Source organism: Acomys minous (assembly GCF_964271855.1).
Source record: "Acomys minous genome assembly, chromosome: 12".
In the NCBI taxonomy this organism is placed as follows: Eukaryota; Metazoa; Chordata; class Mammalia; order Rodentia; family Muridae; genus Acomys; species Acomys minous.
The window spans coordinates 44412699-44438986 of record NC_140493.1 but is presented as its reverse complement, the minus strand read 5'-3'; the positions used below and the strand labels follow the sequence as shown (position 1 = coordinate 44438986).

Sequence of the window (26288 nt, the reverse complement as noted above, 5' to 3'; positions counted from 1 at the left end):
CATCCTGCACTCAGATCACACTCACACTCAGTCCTCCCAGGTCCATCCCTGACTCTTGTGACCTACCCAACAAAAGAAAAAAAGAAAAAAAAAACACCCCACAAGTCCAAATTGTATCGTCCACACACCCACTGTAGCATGGTTAAGCTCCAGGTAACCAGCCCCTTAAAAACAAATAATCCTTCCCCACCTGTGCCCCCACCAGAAGCCATCAATGATGGAGAGCTATACTTCAGCATCTTTATCAGATTTTTAAAAGAGTTCTCTTCAGCAGAAGGACCCATTGATGTCTGTGGTCCCCACTGCCACCAGAGACTCTGCTGAGGTTTGTGGCACGTGCTGATGCTGGAGACCTTGTGGAAGTCCATGCTCCCTGCTCCCGCTGACTGTACAGGGCAAGGAATACTACTTTTGTAGTGGTATCAGTGACTGCAGACTCACAGTTGAGAAAGATGGACGTTGAAGGCTTCTATGACAACCTCTACCTATGATCCCCACCAAAAGGAGTAGCAATCTAGATAGGAAAGAGGAAAGAAAACATAAGGCTTTAAAAGTAAAAGATTAAAATTAAACGTTAAAATGGGTAACTCTATGCCTCTGAGAGTGCCAGGAATTCTGCACCAAATCTTTCCTTAATCCCCAAGTCTGATCCTTTCTTCCTCCAGCCACAGCAAAGCTAGAGATCTCCTTAGAGTGTTACTGCCATGTGTGGCACTGCCATACTTTTACCATCACCCTGGACTGAAACTCTTGGAAACTATGAGCTCAGATCGATCCTCCCCATCTGAGCACTTTCTGTCAGGTATTGTGGCCATTGCATTGCAAAAGTAATATCTGCTTGGCTTCCCTCCTCCTTACTTGGGTTCCCCTAACCCAACATTTCTCTCACCATCATTTTCTTGATGGCTGGAAGGGAGCTACTTAGTAATGTCTTCATCCTACATAAAAGAGACCAGTAGGAAACAGTGCCCAGCTCAGTGTTGGGCAAGACACGGGAGCTCATAAGATGCCAACTTTTGGTTGCATTAACTAGTGTACAAAAAAAAAAAAAAAAAAAGAAAAAAAAAAAAGAAAAAGAAAAAAGAAAAAAGAAAAAAGAAAAAAAGAAAAATGGAACACTCACAGAGTGGGGTGGCTAATATTTCAGAGGCTGAAGAGTGCTGTCAGGCTCAAAATGTGAGTTGGCTGAAGTTTTAAAGAGTGATTTCATGTACTCCAAGCATATGGGTTCAAAAAGGTTTGGTGCAACTTTTATGGCTTTGAGTCTTAAACCTGGCTTCATTTTAAATGAAGTTGGAGAGTGACGCTATTACTCAATGCTTCATGTATGTATGTGGAGACTGAATGTACCCTGGCAGGTTCCCTCTAGCTGTGACACAATCTTTGGAGACTTCCCTGCCTGCCTGCCAGCCCTGCCTCCATGGAGGAGAGCTATTTCTAATCACTGTAGTGAGAATTCAGTTTTCAGCAAAGATCAGCCTAGTGGCTTATTCCAGTTATTGTGAGGTGTGCCCCTTCCTCAAAACCCACAAGCATCTTACGGTTATTTATGGAAAGGCTCTTCTGTCTTAACCGCCATCCTGCATCATTTCTGACAGATTGCTTGTGCAACAAATGACAAATGACTTGTAATGATGTGCTTGGATGGAAGCATGTGACTGCAAATTTTTCATTGATCATCAAGTACTACTTTTAGGGGCTCCTGCATTACAAATCAAAGACTTTATGGATGTGTTCTTGTCAGTAATATTTAAAATTGATTGGCAGATTGATGGAGAAATTTGACTTTTTGATTTATTCATCAAAAATTTTAACCCAAGCCTAACTGTCTAGATTCTAGATTCCAGAAGATGTGGGCAAGTGTGAGGTAAGAAGAATTTTTTGCCAGCCACAAGAAGCTGAAAATCCATGTGTATGGATAATTTTTCATTGTACCCAAAACTGAACAAAATGAACAAAAATAGAAGAAGAAGAAGAACAACAACAACAAAACATAACACTGAGCAAAGCTCTAAGAAAAAAAGCATAAAAAGGGCCATGAGCATGCAGGGAGTGAGCAGAAAAGGCAATCACAAGTTCAGTTTCAATTGTTATCAATTAATCCTTGGTGTCTACTCAGAGCTGCCATTTTGGTGCATTCTTCACAGTCTCCTGATTATGCCATGTAAGATCCATGAGGACTGTGACTGTAAATATCATGTCCTTCACGGCCTCCTTGGTGCTTTGCTTAGCCACAGCACATGCAGAGTTCACACTTGCTTACTGACTACATCTATGGGTGAAAACTAACCACGAATGCAGTAGCAGGCGATGGCATTGGTCTCAACGGGATAAAATGTCGGTGGAATGGTGAGGATCCTGACCCTACGTTCTTGCTCCTGGTAAAGAGATTTTTCTTTTGAGTTGAAATGATCTGAGTTGCATGTAGCCACGTTGCCACCTTTCAAAAGGTAAAGGATTCTTAAGACTGTAAGTGCATATACAGTCAGAGAAACTTTCTCCAACCTCACCAGATTTATAGGGTGAGAAGAGCTATGTGAATCTAGGCCAGAGGCCAAAGTTCCTCATTTGTTCCATCACTGGCAAATGAGGGCCTCATCAAGATATGAATACTTCTGACTTCTGAGTCTCTGCCTTTGAAACTCACCCAATCCAGGGTCTCTGCCTGCTGGATTTTTTTTCCCCCACACTGCCACTGTACCTGGCTGCTTCTGGCATAGGTCAATCTCTTGACATCATGGAAGGACACAGGCACTGGCCGAGTAGCTCCAAGTTGCGCCTGTTACTTTCTAGTTGTGTGGTCCCACTTGGCTGCTGTTCACTTACAGTGACTACAGAATTAAGGGGTGGGGGCTTCTGATGTTAGATCATCAAGAGCAGAGGTTGTATTTTGCCACGTTCCTATGATGCTTGGGCAGACAGACCCTCACCAAATGTCCCTTAGAGAGGGAGCTCTGTCTCTGTCTTGGGTACTAGGGCTTGTCTACTAAAGACCCTGTAGGGCCTGTCTGTCCCCTCATGTCCTCTAGATGGCAAACTCAGCCCAGTTTTGGCGTAGTCAGTGCTTCAGGCTAGGCAGTATCTGGTCCCAGAGTCCTTTATTGGAAATCCAGCGTCATCCCATGAGCACACAATGCTCTCAGAATGGCTTCAAGGCTCTGAAAATTTTAGGTATGCAGGTTGGATTCCTTTGCAGGGAGATGATGGGTGTGGCTCCGTCAACATCCTGCCTCCCTGATAGAGCTATCTGGAGCATGGAAAAGGAATCTGCAGGCTTTGTAAGGGATGGGGTTGGGTGAAAGACATTGATGATAGCCTAACATGGATGTTCACATTTACATCTCATCACAGTCTACAAAATAATTGGTGGTATTATCTTGCCTATAGAAGTCACATTAATGTGCCTGATCAAAGAGGTATTTCTACACAGCTGGCTTGCCACGCCACACTCACAGAACTGTAAGTCTCCTGTCTCAGGCAATTTTGGTCTTCTCAGTGTTTTACTCAAGCAAAGCAAAGGTCAAAAAATCAAGGGGCAGTAGGATCATCTTAATTAATTTTTTGCATGTGAGATAATACAGAGAGTATAGTCAGCTTGAGTCAGTGGGGGCTGTACTAGTCTGAGCGGAGAGGACCAGAGCCTGAAAGTTTTAGCAGAATGGGGTTTTATGTGTCAGTGGAATTCTGTCTCAGCTTCCAGAGAGTCTGGTTCACAAGACACAGTCCACTGCAGACATTATAGATGCTTTCTGGCTTGGGAAATGCTTCTCTGCAATTTCTCCAGAAACAGACTACTTCTCTCTCTCTCTCCCTCTCTCCCTTTGCTCGCTCCTTCTCTCTCTCTCTCTCTCTCTCTCTCTCTCTCTCTCTCTCTCTCCCACATAGTTGAGAGTCATCTGGTGCTCTCTGAGTTAAGTAACTGGGAAAACCCATCAACCTTATATTTATGGCATTCAGTATAAATTCATAGACTTATTACCTTCCCGACAATATTAGACCTTTAAGTATTCCCAGTCTATTCAGCCTTAATTTCTCTTAAAATATTCCTGTATACTTTTTATATAGTTTCAATTGATTTTGACAATGTGTATCTTCATTTATTCTGTACATTAGTATAAAATATATATGGAAATATATATCTGATCTTCTTTGTATTCCAGCCTATGCTTTTCATCTATATGCTATCTAATTCTTTCTTTTGCTTCAAGGATTCTGGGGATCTGACCTCAGGTCTTTCTGTATATTCAGCAACCATTTTTTTCCCACTGAGCCACCTCCCCAGACCTTCTGTTTGAATTTTATTAGTTTTTTTAAAAAATGACATTTCTTATTTTTAAAATATTTTATGTTATTCATAGATTTAAAAAAAGTCAATGTTTAGGTCATTTGATGGGCAGGATTTGTTCCCTAAAGTTTCTTCTCTAGATCTATTCATATATATACACACATACCCTGCCTTCATAGTGTAAGCATTAGCAGTATCAGGGATACTGCCCTATAATTGGTTACACAATGTAATGATACGAGAAGATGACTACTCCTTATGGTAAAAGTCCCATATAGTAGGCTGTATAGAGGGAGATTCTCTTGCTGACTTTGAAGAACTAACATGCCAGTTTGTGAGAATGCCACATGAAGGCCCTAGCAGTGCCCTCTAAGAGCTGAGCGGTCAGGTAGAAGATTGAGCCTTGTCATCCACAACCATAAAGTCAGAATGAGTTTGGGAGAAGACCCAAACCCCGCATAAGAACACAGCCTCGCGGATTGCAGCCTTGTGAGATACTGAGCAGAGAGCTTCGTGACACTGTGTGACCTCATGTTGAGAAGCTAGGCGATAACTGTTATTCCAAGTCTCCCACTTCCAGAAGTTTGTTGTATTAGAACGTGAATACAGGGAAATATGCATCTGCTTCGATGGTTTCTATTTTTGTTGTTATTTGTCTGGTTTTGTGCTATACTGGTAGAGTATCTGTTTACGAGAACAAATCTAGAAGCTTGGAAAAATATCCTCCTTGTCCTCCAGTGGATGTTGACCCTGCCCCTTAGTAAGCGTCTAGGGTAGGAATGCCATCACAGACACACCAAGAAATAGACCAATCCAAGATTAGGCTGCAATACTGTTGACTCCTTCTGCAGTTGAATTTGTTCCCACTCTGTAGGTGTAGGCGTCCAGGGTCCTACCTGTGAACCAGAGAAGCTTCACTTAAAGCCTGTTCTGACCTTCAGGATTTTGGTATCAGTGAAAACTTTGGTCTGCTCTGCAGAGGGCTATTAACTTAAAAATTTCTCCTGTCTATAGGAAATATTTTCAGTTCCTTCTGAATTCTCACCCATAGCATTTCTAGTAAGATCCACACGTCTATTCATAATCTGTTTAAGGCAGTGTACGCCTTTGCAACAATGCCCTTAAAGTTATTTTTGTTCCTGCCCGTTGTCGAATTTCTAAAATATTTCTACATTTTAAAATCCTATTTTACAAACACTCCATTTGTCTGAGGAGCAGGAATATGGGGAATAAATATGAAGAGTTCATTGCAATTATTTGGCTTATGACTCCATAAGCATGGGCGAGGCAAATGCAAAACATTAGAATTAATTATCTGACTTTGTAGTAGACAGAAAAGACTGGAATTTTTAGTTGTGGGCTGAAGTGTGCACAGTTGGAATTTTCCTTTTTCTGAAGGAGGCCTGAGTTCCAGGTTTCTTTCAATCTACTTAGTTCTGTCTGTAAAAATTACCTTGAATAATATTCATTACTTACAGTTAACTGATTATGGACTTTAATAACACCTATAAAATGCTTTTATAGCAACACCTGTGTTAATGTTTTATTGAGGAGCAGCAGTGCAGGCTATTCTAATAGATACATCCAAGGGGTCCTGAATGAACTTTTGAAAATGACGAGAGTTTGTTATTCTGTGAGTGGAGTACCTTGAACTCTTGAGTCTAACTCTTCCACACATTATATAAGGTCAGTTCCATTCTCTTTGCTATTCCTGTAGACATTCCACACTCTGTGTGTGTGTGTGTGTATGTGTGTGTGTGTGTGTGTGTGTGTGTGTGTGTGTGTGTGTGTGTGTGTAGGCCAGAGGAAAACATTGTTTATTGTTCCTCAGGCATTGCCTATTTTTTATTCATTTTTTTAGACAGTGTCTCTTATTGGCCTCCAACTCATTTAGTAGGCTAGGCTAGGTAGTAAGCAAACCCTGCCTGTTCCTGTTTCCATATTATTTGGATTACAAATGCTACTATGTCTGGCTTTTAAAAAGTAGGTCCTGGCCATCAAACTCAGGTCTTTGTTCTTGTTAGGAAAACATTTTACCAGCTGAGCCATTTCCCTAGCCCCTCCATATACTATGCTCTTGTAACATTTATTATGTTTTCTTACAAAAGTCTAGCTACTTATCCACATATTAATACCTAAGAAGTTAGAACCGGCTTTCATATGCAATGTCTGATGCCAAACAAATCTTTCATAATTAATATTGAGGGGTTTACTGATCTGTATCAAAGTCGAAGCTTGGTTTTGTTTATTTTAGAGTATTAATGGTGAAGATTTATTTGAATTAACCACCTAGCTATCTGAGCATATAGTGAGATTAACTCATGCACCATGTTGAGATAATACATAGCGAAGTTTTATAACTTTACCAACGGTACTATGCCCAAAGCATACCCAGACCAATGGCAAACAATATTGATGCATATAGAGAGCTGGATGAATCTATTTGCAGGAGTGGACAGAGAGTGGGCTCTCTCCCCCTGAGATTCTCATTAAGGAAGAATTATTGGAGAAAATTATTGGAGAAAATTATTGGCGAAAACTTCTGATAGTCTAGTTGAAGGAAAAAAACCAGAAGACTTCAAGTCAGTTTCTCCTTAGGTGTGGAAAGATCTAGGCAGATGTTAGTTGTTTCACACTGAGTGTGATGTCAGTGTCTCTTCCAGACTTAGCCCTTCAGAAACAGTGTTGCATCAGGGGCAAAGCAGCAGTAAAGCTGAATTCCTGTTCAGCCTGGTATCCTTGGCTTATTTTGTGGTATTGTTCCCTGTGGAAGAATGGTTAGCTGGGTATAAAAGTGCATGGCTATATAATTCCAGTGTCAGGCAGAAGTAGGAGTGATGATTACAATTATGAGGGCAGCCTGGACGATATATTGAGCTCGAGGCCAGCCAGTCATACAGAGTGAGAACCTGCTTTTAAACCAGAAAGTAAATAAATATGAAACAGTCATGTTCTGAGTAATAGTGTGGCTAGTGAAAGAGTAGTATGTAGGTGCCCAAAGTTCCATGATAGGGTTTCATGACAGAGAAGTGCTTCTCTAATAGCTTTCATATAATTTTGGGGGGGAAAACGAATCTTTTGGACAATGGGTGCTTTACTGTAATTTAGTGGAAAGAAGACTGCCAAGATAACTTGTTTGGTACATAGAGAGGGTCAGGTATCCAAAATTGTGCCTGAAGTCAGCAGAATTCTGTGCATGTATGCATACATATGTGTGTGTGTTTGTGTTTTGTGTGTTGTAACATTACATGTGTCTGTGAATGTACATATAAGTATGCATGTGAAGGCTTAAGGATGACATGTTCACTACATTTTCTGAGACAGGGTCTTTCACTGACCATGAAACTTACCAGGCTGGCTAGGCTGGCTGGCCTGTGAGCTTCTGGGACCTACCTGTCTTTGCTTTTCCAAACATTGGGGTTATAAGCACATCTGGGAATTTGAATTCAGATACACTTGTTTCTACAGCATGAGGTCTTATCTGCTGCTGACCCAATTAACCACCTTCCTTGCCCTGGCAGGACTTTTTATGTCAGTTTCAGATGGAATAAACAAATAGAATGATTAACTTTATATATTATTCCATGTCACAAGGAGAACATAGACTTTGAAGTCAGGATGACTAGAATTAGATGACACCCCAACATTGAAACATAGGTCATGGTTAGGCTCTCAGAATTGTTTTATATTTTGGCCACATGTGGATGCCTTTTTCAGAGCACAGTGTGTGTGTGTGTGTGTGTGTGTGTGTGTGTGTGTGTGTGTGTGTGTGTGTGTGTGTGTGTGTGTGTGTGTTTGTGTGTGTGTGCATACATGTGTGCACACATGAGTGTGTGCCAATCTAAATATTCTGCTTCTCTTGTAGGCCTGCCTTCCACTTTTTTCTATATCTCCTTGGGTACTGGAAGCTACTCAAAATAGATTGCCACTGAGCAGTAAGTACAATAGATGGCTATTTGCAGTCAGCATGCAGAGCCATGAATTAATTCTCCATTCAGAACTGAGCATGAGATCATTGCCAGTCACAGGTTTCTACAAAGTATTATTTCCTCTCTTCAGTCGAGACTGCCATTTATGGTCAAATGGGGACAGAAGTAGGGGTTAAAATAGGACCAACATTCAGAAAGAAACTAAGTAGAAGTTGAAGAGAAAGCATTCTCACACGGAAGTGGAAATACAGGAAGAGCCCTCTAGATTGCTCAGCACCAGGGCTTTAGATACTAAGGAAACTAATCATGTGCTTTAAATTATTCTTTATTTAACAGGAGAAAGGTTTGTGGGGACTTGCAAGATGCAAGGATTTTTTAAAAAGTGGAACTGAATTCACTGTGTGGATGGCTCTTCAGTACATGGCCTATGGCACACGGGGTCTACTTCATTCGTCATGGAATGTAAGCTCCAGAAGGACAGGAGCAGCAGCTCTTCTTGCTGACTCTTGTGTTTCAGTCAAATAGTTGACTCATTCATTCACTTGAAAACATTTTGTTCTCATTCTTTGGCAGGACTGTCCTACACACAGTGAAAGAAACAGAAATTACCTGGCTTTAACACAATTGTTTGTCTTAGTATGGGAGGTAGATGATAATAATATAAATAAATAAATATATACATATATATACACATATATATTCTAATATATTTCTTGTAAATATGGAATTTTATTTTTAAAATTACTTTTAAAAGTATTTTTTAGATTATAATATAATTACATCATTTCTCCCTTTACTTTCCTCTCTCCAAACTTTCTCATAAATCCCTCCTGTCTTTCAGATTCATGGTCTCTTTTTCATTAGTTGTTGTTACGTATATGCATATGTATATATAGTGTTACATATATATATATATATATATATATATATATATATATATATATATATATATATATATACACAAAAAAATTTACAACCTGCTCAGTTTGTATAATGTTATTCATATGTATGTTTCAGGAGGACCACCTGGTATTGAATAACCAGTTAATGTGCTCTTCCCAGAGGAAGACTATTTCTCCTGCTCTTAGCATTCCTTAGTTGCTTGTAGTTCTTTGGATAGGGCTGAAGTCTTGTGAGCATTCTCTACGCACTTTGATGTGTATTGCTCTTGTTTAGCTCACATGTAGGCAGTCATGTTGCTAATGTTTTATGGATGTAGTTTCTGACATTACTAGGATATGCACTCTCACAGAACACTCTCTACTCCTTTGGCTCTTACAATCCTTCTGCTCCATTTCCCACCATGATCTATGAGCCTTAGGTACAGGATCTGTGTCTTGGATATCTCTAATGGGACTCTGAGTCACGACTCTCCATTTTTATTGGTTGTATTTTTTGGTAAAGGTCTCCATCTGCTGCGAAGAAAAGTTTCCTTGATAAGGGATGAGGACTATGTGTATCTGTGGGTGATAGATAACTATCTAATATTTAGAGTGCAGTTGTATGTAAATATGGAATATTAGAGATGATTTGGGGATATCATACTTCTACTTGAATGGCAGCTCCATCTCCCACGACATTAGTGTGTGATATCTTTATCAATAGGACCTTACGGTCATGTTGTAGAAGGTCATCAATTGCTGTTTGCTGTAAAGTATAGAGGAAAGAATCTATAGTCCAAATAATCATGAGAAAACGTTCAAGGCACATGGAACAAGGGACATAAAATTTGACACTGGAAAGAGCCTGTAAGATTTTCCTGATATGTAGAATCCTTTGTTGCAGAAAGCAGGAAATGTTGATGACCCAGTGGCTGGCAATTAACAGACACTCTGGAGACTCTTGATGCTTTAGTAATTTTCAACTTAAATTTTTAGTATTGACTAATCATTTTTATTTACATTTATGGAGTACAAATATATTTTGAATTCCTCTATTTTTGCGTGACATATGTATACATTTATGTGCATGTATATGCACAGCCCATGACTGTAAATGCCAGAGGTTGACAATTATGTCTTCTTCTGTCACTTTCTACCGTATATTTTGGCACGGATCTTTCACTGACTTGGAGCTCATTAAATTGGCTGGATTGTTGGTCAGTGAACTCCAGGGAACTTCCTGCTTCTGACTTTCCAGTGCTGGCATTGCAGCCTTGGCCTCCATGCTTAGCTTTTCACATATTTTTATTTTTTAATTATGTTGAACCTGAGATTGTAATTGCCTCACTGTGGTGTACCAATGACCTTGATTAACACAAGATTGTTGTTCACACTTATCATTACACTTCTTACCTCTTTTGGGCTGTGTGGTCTCAAACATGCTTATGTATGCTATTTTGGTTTGATCTTCACACTACTATTGCCTTGTTATCACATTGAAATATTTTTCATTTTGGACCATGTTTTTTCCCCTCCTCCAACTCTTCCAAAGTTCCTACCCATGCAACTTCATGTTCTTTCTCTTTTTTTTTTGTTTCAAGAAAACTCCGCAAAAACAAAAAAAAAAAGCGTTAAGCAAAACAGCAAGGAACCAGTAGGACATAAATTGTGAAAACAAGACAAAACAAAACAAAAAGCCTACAAAACAACAACAAAAACCCAAGGAATTTATTTCGTGTTGCCTATTTACTCCTGGGCGTAGAGCCTGCCTTGGCATGTGGGTATGACCCAGTGACACTCCATTGGCAAAAATTGATTTTCCCCTTGCAAGCTGGAGTCAATGGCAAAGACTTCTTGGTTAAAATTGGGCTCCTTATTCCTATTCCTCTTTCAGTGTTCAAACCCCATCTCTCATGAACCTGTGCAGATCTTGTGTATTCTGGCCCAGTCTCTGTGTGTTCACATTCTGTTATATCTGGAAGACTCCGTTTTCTTGGAGTCATCTACTACCTCCAGCTCTTATAATATTTTTTTCCTTCTGAGCCTTGAAGAGGAGGGACTTAATGAAGCCATTTTCTTTAGGATTGAGTACTTTAAATTCTCTCATTTTCTGTACTTCGTCCAGCTATGGGTCTCTGTGTTAATTCTCATCTACTGTAAGAAGAAGCTTCTCTGATGAGGGCTGATAGGCACTTATTTATAGGTTCAGTAGTATGTCATTTTATTGTTATATTCCTTTATCAGAACAGTAGTATTAGGTTTTCCCCTGGGCTCATGACCTATCAAGTCTCAGGTTCTTGGGCACTCTATCGATGTCAGGAGTCTCATGAAGTAGGCTTTGAATCCAATCAAAGGATGGTTGGTTACTCTGATAATCTGTGCCACAATTATACCAATAAATATCTTGCAGATAGTGCTCTGTTGTAGGTCACAGAGATTGTATCTAGAGGATGCTGATGCTTGCTGTTTTTCTCTGGAAGTGTACAGAGTATATCCTGGTATTATGAATCTCAGGAATCCTAGTCGGTAGGAGTGAAGCTTCCTTCTAGCTGAGCACCAGTTCCAGGTCCCTACTCCTACCATATATTACTGCTAAAACATCTGTAATTCATTGTAGACATAAGGTTATTGTGTAATTCAAATGCTGATTTCTGACACACCCCCACCCCACTCTGTTTGCAATCTTTGTTCGGAGAATTTCCTCTCTCAATGTTATGTAAACACTGCTCCCCAATTGTCCCCTGACGTGCCAATATAGCCAAGGGGGCGGGGGGGGGGGGGGGGGGAGAATAGGGCTGGGCTTCCTGCCAGCCGAGGGAGGAGGAGTGGAGGAGTGAGAAGAGAAAGAAGGGGATTCAGCCGCTGGAGAGGTCCAGGAAACATCAAGAGAGAGGAACAGGAACAGGAACAGGAACAGGAGCAGTAAAGCTACACAGTGCAAGTATCCCTGGGATGCACCCTGGGAGGAAGCCAAATTAGGGTAGATGGTTAAGAATACAGTAATAACTGCTCAGTTCTTGTGCTGGGAAGGCTCTTTAAATAATATAATAGAGTCTCAATTATTTGTGTGTTAGCCAGGTTAAGAGAGAAACTAAGAGAAACAAACATAGTTTTATAAAAAATAACCATAACAATATATTCTTAGTTATTTTGAGATATATAGCAAAACATTGCTGACTAGAGTACCGTGCTGTGTACCATATTGCTAAACCCATTCTTTCCAATCTATCTGGAAGTGTGCCCTCAGAAAAACTTTCCATTCTCTTTCTTCCCTCTCTCCACAGCATCCAGTATAGTTTTACTCTTTATTTGTAAGAATTCAACATTTATATTCCATATCTGGATAATAGCACGTGGTATTTGGTATTTGTCTATGCATGGCTTTCCTCAGTTAGCATATCTGTTTTTCCATCAATGAACATAGTGGCTATTTATGCTAATTCCATATCTTGGTTAATTTAAAAGATGCTACAATAAACACAGGAGTAGAAAAATCCTTTGAAGATACTGATTTTAGTTCCTTTGGTAGTTACATTTTTTAGTTAAAAATGAAAACAATTCAATGCTGTTCTCCATAATATTTGGGATCACATTATTTTTTTACTACAGCCCTTGGTCTTGCTAGGGGTGTCTCCCATCCAAGTACTAACCAGGTCTGACTTTGCTTAGCTTCCTAGATCAGATGAGATCAGGTGCATTCAGAATGGTATGGCTGTAGACAGGATCACATTCTTTTTTTTTTTTTCTTTAAAATTTTTTTTATTAATTTATTCTTGTTACATCTCAATGGTTATCCCATCCCTTGTATCCTCCCATTCTTCCCTCCCTCCCATTTTCCCCTTATTCCCCTCCCCTATGACTGTGACTGAGGGGGATTTCCTCCCCCTGTATATGCTCAGGATCACATTCTTATCAACAGTGTATACTAGTTTTATTCTTCTCTGTATCTTCTCCATTGCTTACCTCTTACCTGTTTGGTAAATGACACTCTATCAGGCATGAGGTCACATCTTATGGCTTCAATTTCCATAGTGAATAGTGATGTTGAACAATTTTGACTTGTACCTATTGGCCATTTGCATGTCTTTAAAAATATTTTTGCTAAATTTCAAACTTTTTTTCTTGTTATAGAGTGTTTTGGGTTACTCACATATTTTGTATGCCCTGCCTGAACAATCCTGTTTCCATCCCACCCACCTCTAGTCGAACCGCAAAATCCATTCAACTTCCCCTTCCCAGGGGGAAGTGTTCCCCCTTTGAGCCCTTGCTACTTAGCCTCTCTAGGTCTGTGGATTGAAGTAAATTGTCTTTTACTTAACAGCTAATGTCTACTTATAAGTGAACACATACCATGTTTGTCTTTCTGGGTTACCTCACTCAGGATGATGTTTTCTAGTTCCATCCATTTGCCTGAAAATTTTGACGATTTTGTTGTTTTTAACAGCTGAGTAATACTCCATTGTGTAAATATACAACATTTACTTTATCCATTATTCAGTTGAGGGACATCTAGGCCCCTTTCAAACTATTATGGTTACAGACTCAATGAACAGAGTTGGGCAAGTGTTCTTGTGATAGGAAGAAACATTCTTTGGGTATATGCTCAGAAGCGATGCAGCTGGGTCTTCAGGTAAGTCTATTTTCCATTTTCTGAGGAACTGTCATATTTATTTCCATACTGTCTGTACAAGTTTATACTCTTGGACTATAAATAACATGGAGGAGTGTTTTCCTTGCTCCCCATCCTCACTAGCATGCACTGTCACTTGTGTTTTGATCTTAGCCATTCTGACAAGTGTAAGATGGAATACCAAAGTAGATTTCATTGCATTTCTCTGATGACTAACAATGTTCAACATTTCTTTAGGTGTTTCTCAGTCATTTGAGATTGCTGGGTCAAGAATTTTTTGTTTATATATATATACCCCATTTAAAAAATTGAGTTATTTGGTTTTTATTGTCTAGTTTCTTGAGTTCTTTATATATTTTGGAAATTAGCTCTCCGTTGGTTGTAGTGTTGGTGAAAATCTTTCCCATTTTGTAGGCTGCCATTTTATCCCATTGACAGTGTCCTTTGACTCACAGAAGCTTTTCAGTTTCATGAGGTCCCATGATTGTTGTTTTTAGTGCCTGAGTTGTTGGTATTCTAGTCAGAAAGTTGTTTTCTATGCCAATAAGTTCAGGGCTATTCCTCATTTTCTCTTCTATTAGGTTCAGTGTATCTGAGTCTAATTTCAAGTCTTTGATTCACTTGGACTTGAAGGTGTGTGTGTGTGTGTGTGTGTGTGTGTGTGTGTGTGTGTGTGTTTGCAAGGTAAAAGATATGAATCAATTTGTATTCTTTCAAATGCTGACATCCAGTTAGACCAGCACCATTTATTCAAGATTCTTCCTTCTTTCCATTGTATTTCTGGATTCTTTATCAAAATTCAGGCATCTATAGGTGTATGGATTTACATCTGGGTTTTCAATTCCATTGACTAGTGTGTCTAGCTTTATGCTAATACCATGCCAGTTACTGTAAATCACAGGTGGTGATATCTCCAGAAGTTATTTTAGGGTACTGGATTGTTCTTAGCTATCCTGTTTTCCCCCCACATGAGGGTGAATAATGTCCTTTCAAGGTCTGTAAGAAATTGCATTGAAATTTTGATGGGAGTTGCATTGCATCTGTAGATTGCTTTTGGTAGGATGGCCATTTTTTACTGTGCTAATCCTAACAATCCATGAACATGGGGGATCTTTTTATCTTCTGATGTCTTCCTTTTGTCGTACATGTCTTTTACTACTTTGGCTAGAGTTACATCAACATATTAAAAAAATTTTTTTTGTCGCTATTGTGAAACATGTTGTTTTTCTGATTTCTTTCTCATCTCCTGTTTCATTTGTATATAGGAAGGCTACTTTTTAAATTTTTAAAAATCTAATCTTGTATCTGGCCACTTCACTAAAGATGTTATTCAGTTCTTGAAGTTCCTTGTAGAACTCCTGGGATTTCTTATATGTACTATCATATCATCTGCAAATAGTGATATTTGACCTCTTTCTTTCCAATTTATATCCCATTTGATCTTCTTCCGCTGTCTTATTTCTCCCACTATATTGAGTAGATATGGTAAGAGTGGATAGCCTTGCCTTGTTCCTGATTCTAATGAAATTTGAGTTTCTCTCCTTTTAATTTGATGTTTGGCTATTGGTTTGCTGTATATTGCCTTTATTATTTTAGATATGAGCCTTTTCTGGATTTTTCCAGAAAAGGGGTGCTGGATTTTTCAAAAGCTTTTTCAGCATCTAATGAGGTGCTCATATTTTTTCTTTCAGTTTGTTTATATGGTGGATTACATTGATGGGTTTTCATATGTTGAACAACCCACGTATCTCTTGGATCAAGTCTACTTGATCATGGTGGATGATTTTCTTTTTGAAGTCTTGAATTCAGGTTGTAAGTATTTAATTGAGTATTTTTGCATCAATGTTCATGAGGGAAATTTCTTTGAAATTCTCCTTTGTTGTATCCTTGTGTGGTTTGACTATCAGGGAGACTGTGGCCTCATATAATGAATTTGGAATGTTCCTTTCATTTCTACTCTCTGGAATAATGTGAGGGGTATTGATTTTGTCTCTTCTTTACAAGTATGGTAGAATTCTGTCCTAAAACCACCTGGTCCTGTGCTTTTTTCCTTGAAAGACTTCTAATGACTGTTTTTATTACCTTAGGGTTTATAGGTTTGTTTATATTGTTTATTTGATCTTGACTTAAATTTGGTAAGTGGAATTTATCAAGAAAATTATCTATTTCTTTTAGATTTTTTTCAAGTTTGTGGAGTACAGCTTTTTAAGTAAGACCTAATGATTCTTTGGTTTTTTTCTTCGTGTTTGTTGTTATGTCCTCCTTTTAGTTTTTGGGTTTTTTTTTATATGGATATTCTTTCTGTGTCTTTTAGTTATTTTGGATAATGGCTTTTCGTATTTTTGATTTTCTCAAAGAATCAACTTTTAGTTTCATTGATGGAAAATCTAGGTTAGTGAACAGGAACTTCAGATTCAAGCATCATCAGCAGGATACAAGAGATAGAAGAGAGAATCTCAGGCATTAACAAGGAAATTTATACCTCAGTCAAAGAAAATGTTAAATCTTTTTTTCTACTTTCTTTGAGACAGGGTTTCTTTGGGGAATATTCCTGGCTGTCCTGGAACTCTCTTTGTAGAGCAGGCTTGGCTTGAACTCACAAAGATTCTGCTGTCTCTGCCTCCCGGAGTGCTGGGATTAAAGGTGTGTACCAAAACAATTTGAACTAAAACTTCTAGGAAATCTGGGACACTATGAAAAAGAATGCTAAGAATAATACAAATATAAGAAGAAGAATCCCAGCTCAATGTCCCAGAGAATGTTTTTAGTAAAATCATAAAAGAAAATCATCTTAACCTAAAGAAGAACATGTCTCTAAAAATACAAAAATCTTATAGAATAGTAAATAGATTGGTCCAGAGAAAAAAGTCCTCTTTACACGTAATAATCAAAACACTTAACACATAGAACAAATAAATACTCACTGGAGTTTATGTACCTCTGCCCCCAAAAGCAATAGGCATGCTTTATAGGAAGAAATAGCCTAACATCTCAAGGATTCATTGTGCATCTAGGAATTATAGATGATGATTTTAAGGGAGCGGTTAGGATTTTGGTTTATATTAAGAAAAATATAAACTTTAAAGCAGGAGATAGGATTGTTCAGCTTTTATTGTTTCCTTATGTCAAATGCCAAGCATCTCCAATAAAAGTAACAGGAGGATTTGGAAGTACTTGTAGACAGTTTTTTAAAAAAAAAATCTGTTATCAATGACCAAATACCAAAATTAAAACTAAAATTAAAATTAAATGACATGGAAATAGAAGGTTGTTAGACATAGAAGCTGATATAACTGTAATCTCATGAGACTCTTGGAATCCACATTGGCCCCTTCACAGGGTTCTACAGTTTGCAGGGATTGGAACATTATCCAAGGAAAACAAAGTGTAAGACAAAGTAAATGTGTGGCATCAGAATGTCAAATAGGATGATTACAGCCTTATGTAGCAGATATAGTCATAAACCTATGGGGAAGAGATCTACTATAACAATGAAGAGCTTGATTAATAGTCATTCCATCTCAGACAATGGGTATCTATTTTAGCTGACACTATGTATGGAAATTCTATGTAATACGGTTTTATGTTTCTGTGTGTAAATGGGTAAGAAGCCGAGCTTGTTGGTATGGGGCCAGAGATGGAAATTGAGTGTGTAAGTATCTAGTTTAAAAGATAAGAAATGCCGGATCTTGGTAGATCTGGGATTCTAAGTATTGATATTTCCTTTGGTAAAGCTGGGGGCTCCTGCTGTAGATGTGGGTTGGGACATGGTGACAGGGAGAGGGGACCTGATGAGGGAGGGAAGGGTAGGCAGTCTCTGAGGAAGTGTTAGCAGTTTGCATTGGGGTGTGTGTGGAGCTTAGCTGGAGCTCTGGGTGCTGAGGTGGCCTCTGGTAGAACAGGGGCTTTCAGTCAAAGTTGTGGGCTGGGATTTGGTGACAAGGGGAGGGAGGGTGGGGAAAGGCTGGGCAGGTTCTGAGGCAGTGTTGGTGGTTTGTGGGTGGGGACTTTACCTGGGATTCTGGGAACCAGAATAGTCTCCGGTAGAGTAGGGGACTTCTGCCAGAGTTGTAGGCATCTTAAAATTAAAAAAGTACATTTATTTGTGTGTATGTGCTGAGAGGTGGTGCATATATCACAGCTAGATGTGGCAGTCATCTATTGTTTTTCTTTTCTTCCATCATGAAGATCCTGGAGATCAGACTCAAGTGGTCAGGGTTGGTGGCAAGTGCCTTTATGTGCACAGAAGCTGTAAAAACTGATGGCTTCTGGGGGATGCAGGGTCAGTTTTGTTTAAGAGTATGGTCCCTGGTTGGTAGACTAAGCTCCATTGGATGGATTTACACCTATGAGAATAAGGTCAGCATAAATTGGATTTAAAATGGATATGGATTTAAGAGGTGGTACTGAAAATAAAAATGTGGAAGGAGTTACAGGGAGTCTATAGGGGCAAATATGCCCAAAAGATATATATATATGAAAATTTCAAAGAAGTAATAGTATTTTATTTTATTTATTTTCTTTTTTTTTCTCCTTTATTAATTTATTCTTGTTACATCTCAATGGTTATCCCATCCCTTGTATCCTCCCATTCTTCCCTCCCTCCCATTTTCCCCTTATTCCCCTCCCCTATGACTGTTCCTGAGGGGGATTACCTCCCCCTGTATATGTTCATAGGGTATCAAGTCTCTTCTTGGTAACCTGCTGTCCTTCCTCTGAGTGCCACCAGGTCTCCCCCTCCAGGGGACATGGTCAAAGGTGAGGCACCAGAGTATGTGAGAAAGTAATATCCCACTCTCCACTCTACTGTGGAGAGTGTTCTGTCCATTGTCTAGATCTGGGTAGGGGTTTAAGGTTTACCACCTGTATTGTCCTTGGCTGGTGCCTTAGTTTGAGCGGGATCCCTGTGCCCAAATCTGCCTATCATAATGTTCTACTTGTAGGCTTCTAGGACCCTCTGGATCCTTCTACTTTGCCATTCTCCCATGATTCTCTCATCTATAGTCCCACTAGAATGTCCTCCCCTCTGTCTCAGTTTCCTGGTAAGTGACCGGGAGTCTATAGGGGCAAATATGGCCAAAAGATATATATATATGAAAATTTCAAAGAAGTAATAGTATTTTATTATTACAGACCAAACCAAAGTGAAATGCTTTGTTTCACCATATCTGAATGAGGAATAAAAGTATAGGTTATCTGGTTCAAGATGTTAATCTTGAATTCAAGATCTCTCATTGGCTCAACTGTAGTTTCTTCTGAAGGCATGACTTCCAGGCTATGGAGTTAACTCCCAAACTTACCTCTCTGATTTGTTTCTTTTGTTCACATGTGGTGCCAATGGGGGATTTTTGGGTGATTAAGGAGGTGCCTTGAACAGGAATGTGGGCAATCTTCTACTGCCATGTCATGTATTCTCATCAAGCTTTCCTGTAAAAGTCAAAGCAACAAAATCGATGGTAGAACAAACCAACCCTTTTCTCTCTATAAGTTCATTTTCTCAGCCATTTCTTAAAGTACTAACGCTGTCTGAATTTTGTTCTAATAAACTCTCCAAATCATGTAGTAGATGAAGTGTTCAATATTAGAACTGAGTTACATGCAATTGAGTTGTTGGCCCAAGGGGTCCTATGGAAATCCCAAAACAACCCAGGTTGTTGCCAAGGCAAAAGGTTGCTCTCCACAAACTGAGAGACTTCCCTACTTCTGAGGAAAACAGCCACATAAATAACTGAACATGGAAAGGTCTAGCTGGTATCTATTTTTTACAATCAGTTTTACAATCAATGTCTTTGGTATAGGAAAGCACTCAGAAGGCTAGCAAAAGATATGTAAACACCAACTCACCTGCAAACCCTTTGACTTACAATGCTGTCCTGCCTGCAAAATGTGCTAGGACAATGGTGGCACGAAGCTTATTGGTGTAACCAACCAATGTCTCTTTCTCACAAATATTCCTTAGACCTTAAAAAAACACAAGCAGCTTGTCCAGTATCAATTGAGAATTTCTAACATAGATTCTTGGCAGCAGCCCAGAACATAGTGATAGTCTTTCATTCTGGAATGTTCTTCTCAGAGGCTTCTCACGTCTACGGTTTTGCTCTGCCACCACTCCCTTTGTGAGTTCTTCCGACACCTTTTCCTCTACCGTTTTCAAAAGTCATATTTATATTTAACTTATCTTCATACACACAGTCTCCTTTGGACTGTATCCCAGCTCCCAGCTCCATCTTTTTCCACCTGTTTCATCATACTATGGCTCCTTTTGCCTCTTTGTTGCCTCATAGTCTTTTCCAGCTGGAATTTCCTGAACATGTGGCTATTCTCCGTGAATTCGCAGGCCACGTGGAAGTATTGAGACAGTGTGTGCTATGGTTAAGGCAGAAAGATCTGTGCCTATTAAAAGAGGCACTTGCTTTACTGTGTTTACTATGAGAATTAAATGAGCCCAAATCTCAGCAAAAACACAATAGAAGGGTCCTCTTCCCATTAAAAATAAAAAAGAAACCATCTCTCACACTGAACTGACTTTCATTTGTTCTGCATATATCCTTAACTTCAAATTTCCCCAGAGTCTCAACTGCTCACATCTACCCTGTTCAAATGTTAGTTTCCTTAAATTAGATTAACCTGAGTGCCTCTAAGCACATTTGTTTAATTCTCTGTTTATTCGCTTTTGGAGCCAGGGCTCCTATTGTAAAAATGTGTTCGTCAGGGGCAGTAGTTATGCTATAGTAACAAAAGACTTCCATACTGCAATGAACCAATAAAAAACAGTGTTTGCTCACATTACATATTAGGAATAAACTCCATGTTTTCAGTCCAGTGTCTAGGCTAACAAATAGTGAGCTTTTAGAATGTCGTGGAAAAACATGCAAAAACACACAGGGAGATTACATTCCCTCTTGCAGAAATAATAAATTGCTGTTGACAGACAAAGGTATGTGTTATTTTGCTCATCTTTCTTATCCAGAGCCTTTCATCCATTCCTTAAAAGAGTTATGTCAACTCCATATTTTTTTTCTGCTATAATACCTTTTTCAGAAAGTTAACATTGTTTAATAAGATTTTGCTGCAGGGAAACTTACTTTGTAAGAGATGTGCATGAAATCATGCTGTCACGTAAGGTCTACTTCGCTGAGGGTAGACTGAGAGTCCTCTTTGCTCTCTTCTTGCTCTGTTCTGTCCGGCTTTTCTTACAACAGGTCAACCTAGAAGCTGGAGTAAATAGTGGAGCGTCACTGCAGATGAGATCCGAAGTCAAGTCTTGTTGCAGACACAGAAATTGGGTTGAGATCTCTAAATAATGTTCCCAGATTTCCTGGCCACCAAGTGAGAAAGCTTTCAGAAGTGAGATTAAAAAAAAAAAAAAAAAGAATAGAAGAATGTTATTTTAGCATATGCTCAGGGAAGGGAGTGTGTGTTCCTCAAGACAGAATCCCGTAGCTGGGGTCTTTGACTGTTTAAATTGTGGTCAGACTTGTGGAGTGGGGGATTACTCATGAGGTGGGAAATTGGTGTGGGGAATGAAGAAGTAGGGTTTTACTAGAATAGGATTACTCCATCTGTATGTGGAGCCGTTGGGTCATCATGGCACCAGACATGTGAGACTGGCTACTTCTGTATGGCCAATGACACAGCCACACCTTTATAGTGAATTCCGCGGTCACTTCAGCCAGCCGTGTTTCTTCTTCCAGTCAGTTTTGGGTGATCTTATATTTTTATTGCTTGAGGGTGGGCTTTGAGGGTTTAAAGACTCATGACACTAGGTCACCCTCTCTCTCTCTCTGCTTTGCGCTTGTGGTTGAAGATGTGAATTCTCAGTTTCCTGCTCTTGCCACTTGCCTGGCACTTGTCATGGCTTTCTGCAGTAATGAACCCTTATCCTTCTGGAACCCTAAGCCCAATATAACTTATTTCCATAAGCTGTATTTCATCACAACAAAAGAGAAGCAACTAATACAGCCACGTGGTTGTATCAGCCTCTTGCCAGCAGCCAGCTTAAGTCCTTTCCTTATGCCTATGTAGCCCACCTTTGTTTCTTATTGGATAAAGGATGATCTGAGGCCAAGTAGGGCATAAGAGAGATTTCTCTGCCTTTATCCTGACCTTTCAACACTCGCAGGTCTATTACCATATCTTTAGCTGAAAACATAGCTGGGGGGGGGGAGGCACAGAGTACTTTAATTTCTTGAGATAGCACATGACACATAAATATTTTATATGTACTAAGCAATTGCAAATCATTGCATCTTTCTGGAAAGTCAAGTTTCATAAATTAGTCAATGTTTGGCTTGGATTAATATTTATTATATTAGCATTTACATTAAATTACATTAAAATATCAATTTAAGCATAGATCTAGTAAGTCCAATTCGCAATCGTGGGATATTTGCAAGTATTCATTGAATAATCAGACATTTATAAATCATTCCAAACTATTTCTCAATATATAGCCAGATATACCAAGGGCGCTCTTTCAGAAAAACAAATTATACTCTCTCAAGGTGATTTCGGCTTCTTGGTGCATATTAGAAATCTTAGAATCTTTAATTACCTAAATGTTTTTTAAATGTTAATAACTTTACCCAAATATCCCCAATATGTATGAAAGATAAAATTATATATATATATATATATATATATATATATATGAACTGTATATATTATATGTGATATACAAATACACACACACATGAATGGTGCATGTACAGAACTCACTCATGTAGTAGCATATGCAGGTTATAGGTCCTTCCAGCCATGCGCTGAATATTTATATATACTAAGATTTGCTTTGGGCCGTTCACATTATTTTCATACTGAAGACTTGCAGAATCCCCTCAAGGCACATATTGGTGATCTTTCTTTAGAGACAAAGTTACTGAAGTTAAGTAATTTGGTGAAGGATAACAATGATTGGTGGTGGAGCTTCCCTTTGAACAACTGTGCCTTTGCCTTCATAGTTTCCTCCTCCCTTAAGCACTGCACGATGAAGCTTTCCCTCAACCATCCATAGAATCGACCTGTCAAACTTTCCCAGGAAGAATTCATAGCATCTACCCTTGTTATTTTACAAAGGAAAGATCTGAAGCACGGAGAGCTTGAAGTAATCCAGTCACAGCAATCAAAAGTCCACGTTAGTCTTGTAGACTTATGCAGAATAGAGGATCTATAGCTTTTTATTTTTTATGACCTAAAACTAAAGTGACAGTACAACAAATAGAGACATTTATTGTATGAATAAATGAATGCTCAAGAAAAGAGTGAATGAATCTATTTCTTATTTTAATTTTTGAGGGATTTCCTGTTATCTTCAGGATAAAGTTCTGACTTACATATATATATATATATATATATATATATATATATATATATATATTTTTTTTTTTTTTTTTTTTTTCTGAGAAACGGTTTCTCTGTGTAGTCTTGACTGTCCTGGCATTTACTCTGTAGACAAGGCTGGCCTCGAACTCACAGATCTACCTGCTTCTGCCTCCCAAGTGCTGGGATTAGAGACATGCATCTCCACTGGCCTGGCTATGACTTAAAAAATTTTTAGTCTTTTGAAATGAAAATAGAATTACATCATCCTCCCTTTCCTTTTTTCTCTCTCTAACCCTTTCCATGGACCCCTACCTTGATCTTTTTCAAATTCATGGCCTCTGTTTCTTTAAATTGTCTTATGTACATACATACATACATACATATATTTCTAAATATATAACTATAACCTGCTCATTCTGAATAATCAACACATCATGTTTTGCTTTCTAACTGGTTATTCCTATTGATGGAATAACATTCTCTGTTCCAATAGTCAGCTATCAATTCTCAGAACAAAAAGCATTTGTCTGTTTCTGTCCATGGACACATTATTAGTGGTAGCCATTAGGTTTCCCTTCTCATCATGTTGGGTTGACGAAGTCATTAGATCTTGAGAATGTTCTCACATGTGAAGGATTCCCTGCTTCCTCAGATTGCCAGGTGTTCTTTGCTAGCTGAATCTCAGTCAGTTCCTGTTTTAGGGTGTGTCAAAGCTTTCAGTAGTGCTAGTTGAAGGCAGCCTCCTGAACCGAGCAACATGAAGAATGAACATGAATTGTACGTATGGAGTGTCTACAAAGAGCCACAGCTGCCACATCATTGATTGCATTTTATTCTCTTAAAATGAGTTCTATATATCTACTATTTAATACATGGTATCACTAAGCCCCATGCTGTTTTATCTTCCTAAAGTTACAGATTTACTACCCAATGTGATTTTAAATTAGTTCATATACATTATACTGTGATATCTTCACTTGTTCTATTGGTAAATATGTTGAGACAATATAAGCAGCAACGTGCTTATGCCTGTAGTAAAAATATTTCCTTTTGAAATCCTCATTCAGCACTACATATAAATCTACACTATGTCAAAAGATGATATTCTTGAGGAAAATATTGAGCAATGTATTACTGAGAAGAAGTTATTGATGGTGAAAGAGAGGGGAAACAGAACCAGGATAAGGCTAAAATCAATCCTTAAAGGGAAACATTATTCTTTTCAATCTGGATGGTAAATGTTGATAATGACCCATATGGTAATAGTTTGGTTTCAAATCTCTGGCGCTATTGAAAGGTGATTGAGCCTGTAGGGAAAAACCTAGTGGAGGAAAGTCAGCTCACTGGAGGTCATACCCTTGACGGGCATACTCCATCCTTGCTCCTCTTTATCTTGTTTGTCATGAGGCAAACAAATTTCATGGGACATGTCATTCTGCCATGATTCATATGTCACGACCTCATCTAGCCACAGTGACAGGATCCAGCAACGATGAAAAGAAAGCACTAAAGCCGTGAGGCAAAACACACCTCTCCTTCTTGCAAGATGTTTGTCTCTGGTGTGTGTCATATCAATGTGAAGTTGGCCAACACAAACATCTCTCATACGCTTTCCATTTTACACCCTCTGGCACATATTCGTAACTGTGTTCTGAGCTTAGAGTGTTTCAGGTTGAGATTTTTTTCTATGTAAAAATGTATAGTGAAGTTCTGAACCCCCAGCACCTTAGAATGTGCCCTGATTTATAAATAAGATCTCTTTGCAGAGAATGCCAGATTCCAGTGATATCAATAGAGAGTCCTTTATAACAAGGGGAAGGTACAGCAGGTTTTTTTTTTTAAATAACAAGAGAGCGTTTGGAGATGCACAAGCATGGATGGAAGGCAGCGTGAAAGGAGACATGATTGCCACCGCTGAAATGTCTAGATGCCGAGAGAGGAGAACAGAAGAGATTTATTTTAAATATCCATGGAAGGAGCAAATACTTTGATCTCAGAGATTTCTAACCTGTAGGATTTAGAAATTAATTGTTGTTTACGGTACTGTTTGTGGCACTTTCTTATGGTAGGTCAAGAAAATGATAAACTGACTTTTTAATTTTCATTTTCCACAAAATTAAGACTAAATTAAAGTAATGTTTTCAGTGCTTGGGGGACAGAGACATAGCTCAGTGTTGTCATCGTAGCAGCCTATAGGGACCTCGATTCATAGAAAGCAGGATTTGACTCAGAAAAGAATTCTGGGACAAGTCAGAATAAAACAGAATTGAGGTTTTATTAAAAACAGAGACAAAGGCATTTGGGCAAAAATTAAAAGCATACTTGAGAGCATGGGTGTGGGCTTCTCAAAGAAGACTCACAGTTTATCTTTTTTTTCCCCCAAGACAGGGTTTCTCTGTGTAGACTTGGCTGTCCTGGACTCCCTATGTAGACCAGGCTGGCCTTGAACTCAGGTTGATCTGCCTGCCTCTGCCTCCCAAGTGCTGGGATTAAAGGCGTGCATCACTACTCCTGGCTAGACTCACAGTTTATTAAAAGACACTTTCGGTATGTATTTCAAGCAGTGGAATTAAAAGAAAGAGAACCTCTCAAAGAGAAACCTCCCATACCCCAGTGTGGATAAAATCGTTTCAAGGAAGAGTCATAATGAAGTGTGTTACCAATAGATATATATGTACTATTTTGAGATAAGTTATATCTCTAAGAGTTGCTGATAAGCTTGTTCCTTTCCCTTTCTCTCTTTTTGGAAAGTGAGAAAATAGGTTATCTTTGGAGGTAACTTGGACAGGATTATAATCTGATCAAGTAAAACCTGGAGCCACTAGCATTGTGAAAGAAGTTTCTGGTGATATTCTTTAAAAAAAAAATGACTACTTGTCAGCAAGGAAGGGAGAGGGAGCTGGAGCAGTGGTCAGTCATGCTGGGACCCCAGTTCCCAGGTGGTGCTGTCCTCAACCAGCCTTTACAGCAAGAAGTCCCTTTCCCCTTTTCATGTCTCCACGATTGCCTTGTTTTTTTATGCTGCCTTGGTATGACTTTGGCATAAGAAAACTTAGGTTGGCATATAGATTTTCAGGTCCCTCAGATGGAAACCCTTCATAGTTGATGACACTGAGATGACAGGAGAAGCAAGGAAAAGAAATGAAAAACTGTGGAAGGGGCAGTCCCCAGAGAAACTGGTGCTTGAAGCATTTGCCTGTCTCTACGCGTCTGATTAAACCCCAGCTGATATCAGCATTTAC

General features: G+C 39.0%; 1 long non-coding RNA gene across 1 annotated transcript; it reads right to left on the bottom strand.

Moving 5' to 3' along the window:
• Positions 1 to 8555: 8555 nt before the first annotated feature.
• Positions 8556 to 19706, bottom strand: LOC311578744. The gene is made up of 3 exons (XR_014772962.1): positions 19570 to 19706; positions 19026 to 19152; positions 8556 to 8794 (listed from the first exon to the last, which is right to left on the bottom strand). It is a non-coding gene; the product is annotated as an uncharacterized lncRNA (long non-coding RNA).
• Positions 19707 to 26288: the final 6582 nt, after the last annotated feature.